We start from the raw sequence: 10,522 nt of genomic DNA on the forward strand, positions 1-10,522 counted from the left end.
TCTCAACTCAGTCCTTTTTGTCCCTAATTGTCCTTTTAATTTAATTTCCTTAAGCCAGTTGACTAAAATGTTAAATTGTTCAATAACCTTTGATCATAAATCTTCTGTTATACAAGAGCGTGGTTCGGGGAGACAGATTGGAGAAGGATATGAAGCTGGCGGATTATACCATTTTGGATCTCGTCCAAGGGTGTCTTGTGTTGCTGCTCCTAATCCTAAAGTGCTACATGATCGACTTGGTCATCCTCATTTGTCCAAATTAAAAAAGATGTGTCCTGAACTTAGTGGTCTCCAAACCTTAGAATGTGAGTCATGTCAATTAGGAAAACATGTTAGATCTTCCTTTCCTAAAAGGTCTCAATCAATATGTAATTCTAGTTTTTCCATCATCCATTCTGATATATGGGGACCTAGTCGTATCTCCTCCTTTGGTTTTAGATATTTTGTTACCTTTATTGATGAATATTCAAGATGTACTTGGGTTTATCTTATGAAAAATCGTTCTGAATTGTTAGCTATCTTTACATCCTTTTTGAATGAAATCAAGAATCAATTTGGTCAAGTAATCAAAATATTAAGAACTGATAATGCAAAAGAGTATTTCTCATCCTCCTTTTCTGCCATCTTGAGTTCCCATGGTATCTTACATCAGTCTACTTGTCCTCATACACCACAACAAAATGGTATAGCAGAACGAAAAAATAGACACTTGGTTGAAACTGCTCGTACCCTTTTGCTTGGTGCCCATATTCCTGTCCATCACTGGGGGGATGCCATCTTAACTGCATGTTATCTTATTAATAGGATGCCCTCCTCCTCTCTTGATAATAAAGTCCCTTTCTCCATTTTGTTTCCTAATGATCCTCTCTTTCATACATCTCCCCGAGTGTTTGGCTGTGTATGTTTTGTTCATGACATGTCTCCAGGTCTAGACAAACTCTCTGCTCGCGCTCTCAAATGTGTCTTCTTAGGCTATTCTCGACTTCAAAAAGGATATCGGTGTTACTCTCCTGAAACTAAGAAGTATTACATGTCTGCCAATGTCACATTCTTTGAACAGACTCCTTACTTCTCTCCCTCTGTTCAGGATGTTTCTATCCTCCAGCAAGTCCTTCCTATTCCAATGGCTGAGTCGAACAGTTCCACTGTCTCTGTCATTCCAAGTCTTGATCACAATCCTTCTACACCTGTTTCTCCATATACTGAGATCATCCCACACAGGGCCTCAATGGATAGTCCACCTCCCCAAGACAATGGTGAATCTCCTACTTCAGATTCTTCTCCCTCGTCACCTCCTCCCACGCCTCCTGGTGCAAATGATTCAGCATGGCCTATTGCCCTCAGAAAAGGTACTCGTTCCACTCGGAACCCTCATCCCATTTATAATTTTCTAAGCTATCATCGATTGTCGCCCTCCTATTTTTCTCTTTTATCCTCAGTGTCCTCTGTTGTTATACCCAAGAATGTGAAAGAAGCACTTGATCATCCTGGATGGCGACAAGCTATGATTGCAGAAATGCAGGCTCTTGACCACAGTAATACTTGGGAGCTGGTGCCCCTTCCCCCAGGAAAAAAGGCGGTTGGTTGTCGATGGGTGTATGCAGTTAAAGTTGGCCCTGATGGTGAAATTGATCGGCTCAAAGCTCGGCTTGTTGCAAAAGGTTACACTCAGGTTTATGGTCTTGATTATTGTGACACTTTCTCTCCTGTTGCCAAGATGACTACTATTCGTCTCTTCTTTGCCATGGCAGCCATTCGTCACTGGCCACTTCATCAATTGGATATCAAGAATGCCTTCCTACATGGTGATCTTGAGGAAGAAGTTTATATGGAGCAACCTCCTGGGTTTGTTGCTCAGGGGGAGTCTGGTATGGTATGCAAATTGCATCGATCTCTATATGGCCTCAAGCAATCCCCACGTGCTTGGTTTGGAAAGTTTAGCTCCATTGTTCAAAAATTTGGGCTAAAACGCAGTGAAGCAGACCATTCAGTTTTTTATTGTCATTCTTCTCTCGGGAAATGTGTTTACTTAATAGTATATGTTGATGATATTGTCATTACAGGAAATGATGCTGTTGGAATATCTCAACTAAAAGAGTACTTGTGTAGACATTTTCAAACCAAGGATCTTGGAAGTCTCAAATACTTCTTAGGCATTGAAGTAGCGCAATCAAAAGATGGAGTTGTAATCTCCCAAAGGAAGTATGCTCTTGATATATTACAAGAAACAGGCATGATTGATTGTAGACCGGTAGACAGTCCCATGGACCCAAACCAGAAATTAAGGACAGAAGAAGGTGAATTATTCTCCGATCCAGAGAGGTATAGGAGGCTGGTTGGCAAACTGATTTATCTCACTATTACAAGGCCAGATCTATCCTTTGCAGTTGGAGTGGTTAGTCAGTTCATGCAGGCTCCATGTGTTGACCATTGGAATGCTCTCATTCGCATTCTAAGGTATGTAAAGAAGGCTCCCGGGCAAGGATTGTTATATGAAGATAAAGGAAGCATTCATGTCTCTGGGTATTGTGATGCAGATTGGGCAGGTTCACCTATTGATAGACGGTCTACAACAGGATATTGTGTTTTTCTGGGAGGAAACATTATTTCATGGAAAAGTAAGAAACAGAATGTAGTAGCTCGATCAACCGCGGAAGCCGAGTATAGGGCAATGGCATCATTAACATGTGAACTTATATGGGTGAAACAATTCCTTCAAGAGCTTAAATTTTGTGACATCCATACTATGAAGATGTATTGCGACAATCAAGCTGCTCTCCACATTGCATCAAATCCAGTGTTTCACGAGAGGACTAAACATATAGAAATTGATTGTCATTTTGTTCGTGAAAAGTTGTTGACCAAAGAAATATGTACTGAGTTTATTGGGTCAAACGATCAACTCGCAGATGTATTGACTAAGTCATTAAGGGGTCCTCGGATTGAGTTTATTTGTTCCAAGCTTGGTACATACAATTTGTATGCTCCAGCTTGAGGGGGAGTGTTAGGATATTTATCCTATTTTATCATCATTATAGTGTGTCAAGGGTTACCCTATTTATCATGATTATATTGTGTCTAGGATTACCCTATTTATCATGATTATATTGTGTCTAGGGTTACCCTATTTATCATGTATTTGTGTATCAATTTATTCTTATAAATAGAAGATTGTGAGAGGGATCAATTAAGCCCTCAAGAATTATTTCTTTTCAATCTTAAGTAAAATTTAGAACTTAAATAAAAATATTCAAATTTGTAAAAACTTAAAATTTAATTAATTATATTAAATTATCTATGATTTTATCAGATAATATTATGTCTAATTAGAAGATGCATATTTTGTTTTTTAATAATGTATTATTTGTTAATTGTCAATTTTATAATAACGTACATTAATTATAATAAACAATTGGTTTGTTATAATTAATGTTAATGATAATAAATTGATAATATAAAATACTGTACGTTTTATATATAATGATTTGATTATAACTAATCAACATTAACATTAGACTTCGTAAAGAGTTTTAATAAAGTGATTTAAGAATTATTGAATATAGGATATATATTTGGATTACAATGTTAAAGAAATCTTAATAATATTTTTAAATTTCATATAAAATATTTTATTTTTAATATTTTTATTATGGATATAACAATACAAATACATAGATAAAGGGTTTTGGAATATTTTTTTAAAATATAACTAAAATTAATTCAATTTGTTCTAAAATCACTCGCACTTAATGAATTCAAAATATTGTAACACCCCAAATTCTCACACTGAAACTGAATAGATAATATAATTATTGTACATTTATTTTACAATCATGTCTTACGCAGTATAAAAAATTCATACTGAAAATACATTATATTTTCAAATATCACATAAAATAGTCATAATTTTTTTTCTTTCTTTTTAAAATATTCATTGTTTCGGTATAGTAGTCGAGGCCGAGATGCGAATCCGATGAGTCACGTCTTCTCCTTCCAGCAATGTAATTATCTTTACGTCTTCTTCCTGCCCATAATTCTTCAGGGAGAATGGAGCGGGTACTTGCGAAGACACTCCGACGCTCAAGCCAGAAAAAGGGAAATAATAGCTTTTTCAGCCTAATAATAGAAGAAATAATGTATTCTCCTCCTCTCTCTTGATATTCAAAAAAACGTACCTTTTTTCCTTCTGGTTTTTCATATTTAACCTAGCAGTAAGATAAACCGTTTACCTGAAAATCCGGTTGGTTGGAGAACTTAACTTCTTGGAAAACACAACCGCTTGGTTGTACCTGATATTGGGTTAGTTGGTTCCCCGATTTGCGACATCATGGCCACATATTTCTAACCGCTTATTCTTTGGTTTATTAGGATTAAAAGATCCATTTTGACTAAAACTGACTGAACGTTTGTTGAGTCTTACCTTTGACTGGGTTGTCGAGACCTTACGAGCTAATGTTGACCATTTGGTTTAACCAACAGACGGTCGCTAAAAGACGATCGTTGGATGATTAATGTTAGAAGCGCCAATGATGAGCATATGATATGACGATCGTTCTGCCTAACGGGTGGACGATCATTCGGGAATGGTCATATGACAACTCGTTATTGTGTGACTTGTTTATCCTTGGTGATCATTTGGATTTCTAGTCGGTCGACTCATATATCCTACCATACATAATGCCCCTCGAGTCCGAGTAAACGAATGCGGTTTAAGCATGTGAGTTTACTGTAGGACGTTGAGGGTACATTTATTGAGTAAGGTAATTGCTACGCACCGTTTTGTGGAAAGGTTTTAGGGTTTCCCGCCTTTGGAGGTATATGTAACGACACGCAAACAAAGCCGTTGGATGAAGCTAATCCTACGGTGCGTGGTGTTCTGCCTTCGATCGCGCGTTTAATAACACGAAAGGAAATGTGAAGAGGCGTAACACTTTGCAGTAACACAAAAGCATCCTTTCTACTCCGTTGACGGTTCTCCTGCTTTGCTTCGAGGTGATTCTTCTCCTTTACGAACCCGCCAGGTAAACCTAACCCTTTCTCCGCTGTAGTGTGTTCATCGTCGATAATAGAAGAAAAGGGGCGGAATGCACGTGCTGATACGCCGGAAGCGTCGTCGACGGTGGAGCGCCATTAAATCACCACTGTTCTTAGCGGCGAAAGTGCGTTTTTGTATGGAAATGTGTTGACTGAAGGTCCAAAAGACTGCGTTGCTCCCTCGACTTCTAGTAACGGCTACGATTGGGCTTCGTGGGAAGTAAGTGATTTCCGTAGCTTATTTAGAAGTAGAGTAGTACTAGCAGATTAGGTAGAGAATAGTTGCGTCTTGAGAACCCTAGGTTAAAGATCTTGTGTCAAGTGGGTGGCTTGTCATGAGAATGAAAGAGTTTTTCATGGAAGAGAGAACGCCACCAACGATTTCTTCTATTTCTATTCTTCGTCGTTCTATGATCTGTATATTAGGTTGCCCTTAACTAGTTTTCAAATGGAGGTTCTAAGAACCCTAAACGTAGCACCAACCCAATTGCATCCCAATAGTTGGGGGTACATCCTGGCGTTTGCTGTTATTTGTCAGGCCTTGGCTATTAGGCCTACTGTGCCGCTGTTTTTGCGTTTTTTTAGATGTCATCCTGTCTCTAGGAGGGGTTGCGTGTCTTTAATTTCTGAGCCGGGTGATGCCCTCCTAGAACTTTACACGCAGTCGTACAGGGGCTTTAAAGACAAGTTCTTTAAAGTGTCGATTCTCGACTCAGGGCGGACGCTCTTTTTTGATGAAGATGGGAGCCCGAAATTTCTGTTGTATTGGACGCAGAATCCATTAAGATTCACATCGTGGTCTGAGGATAAAATGACCATTGAAGAATTAGAAGCTCTGAGTGTGTTGACGGCACTGCCTCGCACCTTTTCTTCCCGTCGACTCATAAATTGTCTCGAACATGATGATTTTGACTCGAGGGTATTTGGTATGTTTCTCTTATTGTTGTTTGTGTATGTTACTTGATTGTTGCTGACCGTGTTGGAGGAAGTTGTACTTGCAGAGATAATGGGAAGAAAGGGACCAGTTCGCAATTGGTTCAAAGCCATCGACAGTGGTAAGGAGGGTGTCGGACATCCAGGCCCATCCTCAAGAACTGCTCAAACTCCTCCACCTCCTCCTAATATGCGGTCGGCTTCTCCGAACGAAGTGGCGATCGTTGAGGAGCAGTCGCTGGTAAGGAAATGGAGAGGCAAGACTTTCGACACCACAGGCGCTGCGTCAAAGAGAATGAAGGAAGCTGCAAAAGAGACGAATTGTCATGTTCCTAACAGCGTGTGGGATTCATCCTTCACTCTGAGCCACAAAATTGAGTTCAACCTGGATGATTCTGAGAAGAAGGTAGTGGAGAACATGACGGAACAATAAATGGCTGATGCCATGTTGGAATGGGCGAGTCAAACAGCTATGACTGCTTGGCACATGGCATACGCCTCCGACAAGGGCGTGTTGAGGGTCGAGCTGGAGAAAGTGCGGACTCAACTGAAGGAACTGGCGGACGTCCACTCTAACTGTGATCAGAGGTAGAGGCAGTCGGAGCAGTTGATGTGTGAGGCCCAAGTGTTATTGAATACTACTCGGTCAGTCGGCCTTGCTCTGAAGAAAGAACGGGATGAGCTCCAGATAGAGGGGGACCAGATGGTGTCCGAGTTAGAGCAGTCAAAGAAGACTGTGGCTGCATTGACTAAAGAAAGGGACGATCTGACTAAAAAAAGAGACGATCTACTTGTTGCGGCTGCCGAGGAGCAAGAAATAAGAGAAGAAATGAGCAAAGCCATAGTCGTGGAACACACTAGAGGTTTCAAGAAGGCTTTAAGGAAAGTCGCGCATATCCTTCAAGTGTCCACTAAGGGAGTGTCATTTGATCTGAGGAAGGACGTATATGAGGGTCAAATGTTGCCCTTAGATGAGATTCTAGATGATGCTTTCATGGAGGCTGAAGTAGGTTTCGACGATGGAGTGGTTGCTGTTGAGGAGCCCAATGCCGAAGCTATTGGAGGATCCGTTGTTGGATCTCTAAATATTGTAATAGATTAGGTTGTAGGATTTTGGCGTGGCCATGAACTCTTATTTGTTTGTTTGGAACTTTCGTTTTGTAGATACTGATTACCTATGAAATAGATGTTTGCTATCGTGTTGTTATTATTGTTGTATGAACAGTATAGTATCCTCATACTGGTGTGAGGTAGACGTTGGTAAGGTCTGTGAGTGATCGGTTAGATCAAATGTATTGGGTATTCCAGGGTGAACATCTACCAGGGGAGTGTATCCCTTTGACAAATGTGTTGGGTGTTCTAGAGAGAACATCTACCAGGGGAGTGTATCCCTTTGACGAATGTATCTGAGTGTTCGAGGGAGAACATCTACCAGAGGGAGTGTATCCCGTTGTGTGGATGTTCTAAGGTGAACATTTATCAGGCCGAATGGTTGCCTTGGTCCAGATGTTCTAAGGTGAACATTTGCCAGAGGGAGTGTTACGACACGAAATTCTTCAGGAGGGACGCGGAAGTCATGACCATGTGCCTGGCATGAGAGAAATTTCTTGACAAATGTCTCACAATCTTGGTCGATCGTTGGCCAGTAATATCCTGCGCGTAGTACGCGCGCTCTGAGCGTACGCTTGCCCGAATGAAAGCCGCAGATCCCGGTGTGGAGCTCACGTAGGACGTAATCTGCCTCGTCCACCGATATACACTTTAACAGGGGTGTACTGTGGCCATGCCTGTATAGGTCGTCGCCTATGTATAGAAAGCGTGCGATGCGTTTTGAGTCACTCGCGGTGACCTTTTCTCCTCGCTCCTGCTTCATCATCAAGTCCTGTATGTTCTGTCTCCAATCAGCTTCCTGTGTCGAGACATCGGTGGCAAAAGCTTCCACGACTAAGTGGTCGAGTGTTATCTTGATGATTGAAGATAAATGTGCTCTCTCCTTTGAGTGAGTTAATTTAGACAGGAGATTTGCCCTTGCATTTTGCTCCCTAGGTACATGAATGATGCTGACATCGACAAAATCCTTGAGGAGGGTTGCTCGCTTTATGAAAGTAGCGTAGTAGTTGTCTTTAACCTGGTAGGTTCCGTTCATATGCCCGACCACCAACTGTGAATCCATCCTGCACTCTAATCGAGCAACCGTCAATTCTTTGGCTAGGGTTAGACCAGCAATCAAAGCTTCATACTCTGCTTGGTTGTTGCTGGTTTGAAACCGGAATGTGATGGCTTGTTCGACGACTAGACCGTTTGGTCCTTCTAGAACAATACCAGCTCCCCCCCTCTTTTGTCCGAGGATCCGTCAATGTTAAGGAGCCATTTTGGCTCTGAGCCGTCAGGTATTGGCGTTAGCTCGGCTGCAAAGTCTGACAGGTGCTGACCTTTGATGGATCCCGGAGGTTCAAAACAAAGCTTGAACTCAGAAAGTTCCACCGACCATGATACCATCCTCCTTGCCAGGTCGGGTTTCCTAAGGATCTTAACGACTGGGTGATTAGTTCGAACGACCACCTGATGACTTTGGAAATACGGTCTAAGTCGACGTGAAGCTGTGAGCAAAGCCAAGGCTACTTTTTCGATCTGGGAGTATCGCTCCTCCGCCCCTTGTAGTGTTCGACTCACAAAATATATCAACTTAAGGGTGGGGGTCTCCTATACTAAAGCGGCACTTACAGCATGATGGGATGCTGCAATGTACAACCGTAAGTCGGATCCTGCTATAGGTCGCGCCCTGATTGGAAGGCTGGTGAGAATGTGTTTAACAGCACCGAAGGCTTGTTCACACTCATCGTCCCAGTGTTGGGTGGTGCCCTTCTTCATGTTCTTCAGGATAGGCCTGATGTGTTCGGCCAACTTCGGAATGAAGCGTGATAACGCTGTCATTCGGCCAACCAGACGTTGTATCTCTTTTAGGGTTTTTGGGCTTTGCATTTCTAACACTGCTCTACAGTTGTCTGGGTTGGCTTCGATGCCCTTGCATGTCAGCATGAAGCCCAAGAACTTGCCAACGGGGACTCCGAAGGTGCATGTAGAGGGGTTAAGTCGCATGTTGTATCGTCGTATTTGGAGGAGAACTTCTGTCAAATCCTTGAAATGTTGTTCCACAGATTGACTGCGGATGACCATGTCGTCTACATAGACATCCATGCATTTGCCGATTTGATGGTGGAAGACTTTGTCCATAAGGCGTTGATAAGTGGCGCCCACATTCTTCAGACCGAACGACATTACTTCATAACAGTAATTTGCACGCTTGGTAATGAAGGTTGTTTTATTCTGATCGGGCGCGTACATGGGGATTTGGTTGTACCCCGAGTATGCATCAAGAAAACTGAGTATAGTATGTCCTGAAGCCCCATCTACCAACCGATCAATGCTCGAAAGGGGATATGAATCCTTAGGGCATGCTTTGTTGAGGTCGGTGAAGTCCACACACATTCTCCACTAGCCGTTCGACTTCTTGACCATGACCACGTTCGACAACCACGTGGTGTAAGTTACTTCCCTGATAAATTGGGCGTTCATCAGTTTGTTGACTTCTGCTTGGATGGCCTCTCGTTTTTCTTCCCCGAATCGTCGTTTCTTCTACGCAACCGGACGCGCTTCCCTGAAGATCGACATTTTATGCGTCATCACCCCTGGATGGATTCCCGACATATCTGCGGCCACCCACGCAAATAGTTCATCGTTGGCTCTTAGTATTTTCGTTAGATCCTGCTCATCATGCAGCGCCAAGCTACTACCGATGGTCGTGGTTTTTGACGCATCTGCTTCCAATTGGAATGTTTTGATGTCTCCTTGTGGATGGAGACGTTCGTCGACATTGGTTCTGGGATCCAAGTCGATCGCCGCTGTTTCGGCTCCTCTGGCTCTTCTAGGTGGCATGAAAGGGGTGACCTTTAAACCGGCGACGTAACACTGTCGAGCGGTTCGCTGATCAGCCCTGATGGTACAAATGGTACCTCTTTCTGTCGAGAATTTCATAGCTAGATGGGGGGTGGACACGATGGCTCCGAAAGCGTTCAAGCAAGGTCGTCCTAGTAAGGCGTTATACGAGGTATTTGCCTCTACTAGTAGGAACCTGACTCTGAGCTCTCGCGCCTCCCTGCCTGTTCCGAGTCGAGTTCGTAAGTCGAGGTATCCCCGAGTGTCGACTCTTTCCCCTGTGAAGCCTACAATCTGCTCGTTGAAAGGGGCTATCAGGTCTTCGGATAAATCCATTTTCTAGAAGGTGGTCCAGTACAAGATATTGTGATGCTCCTCCCCCTGCGAAGCCGTCGGATATGGTGTCGATTCGCCCTCGGACCGACCTCTCCCTCTCCGAGTGTCGGGGTTGGCTCCGGGATTGTCGCCTTCGTCAGTCGTCCCTGGGAGGTGATCGTTTGGGACTTCGCCAGGAGGTTTCCTTCCGGCTGGGAGTTGCCGCTCTGGTGGATGTTCTCTCCTTTATGTATTTTTGGAGATATCCCGCGCAGATGAGTCTTGCTAACTCATCTTTCACCAT

Source organism: Vigna umbellata, chromosome 7 (assembly GCF_029865625.1).
Source record: "Vigna umbellata cultivar VRB3 chromosome 7, Vumbellata_1.0, whole genome shotgun sequence".
NCBI lineage: Eukaryota > Viridiplantae > Streptophyta > Magnoliopsida > Fabales > Fabaceae > Vigna > Vigna umbellata.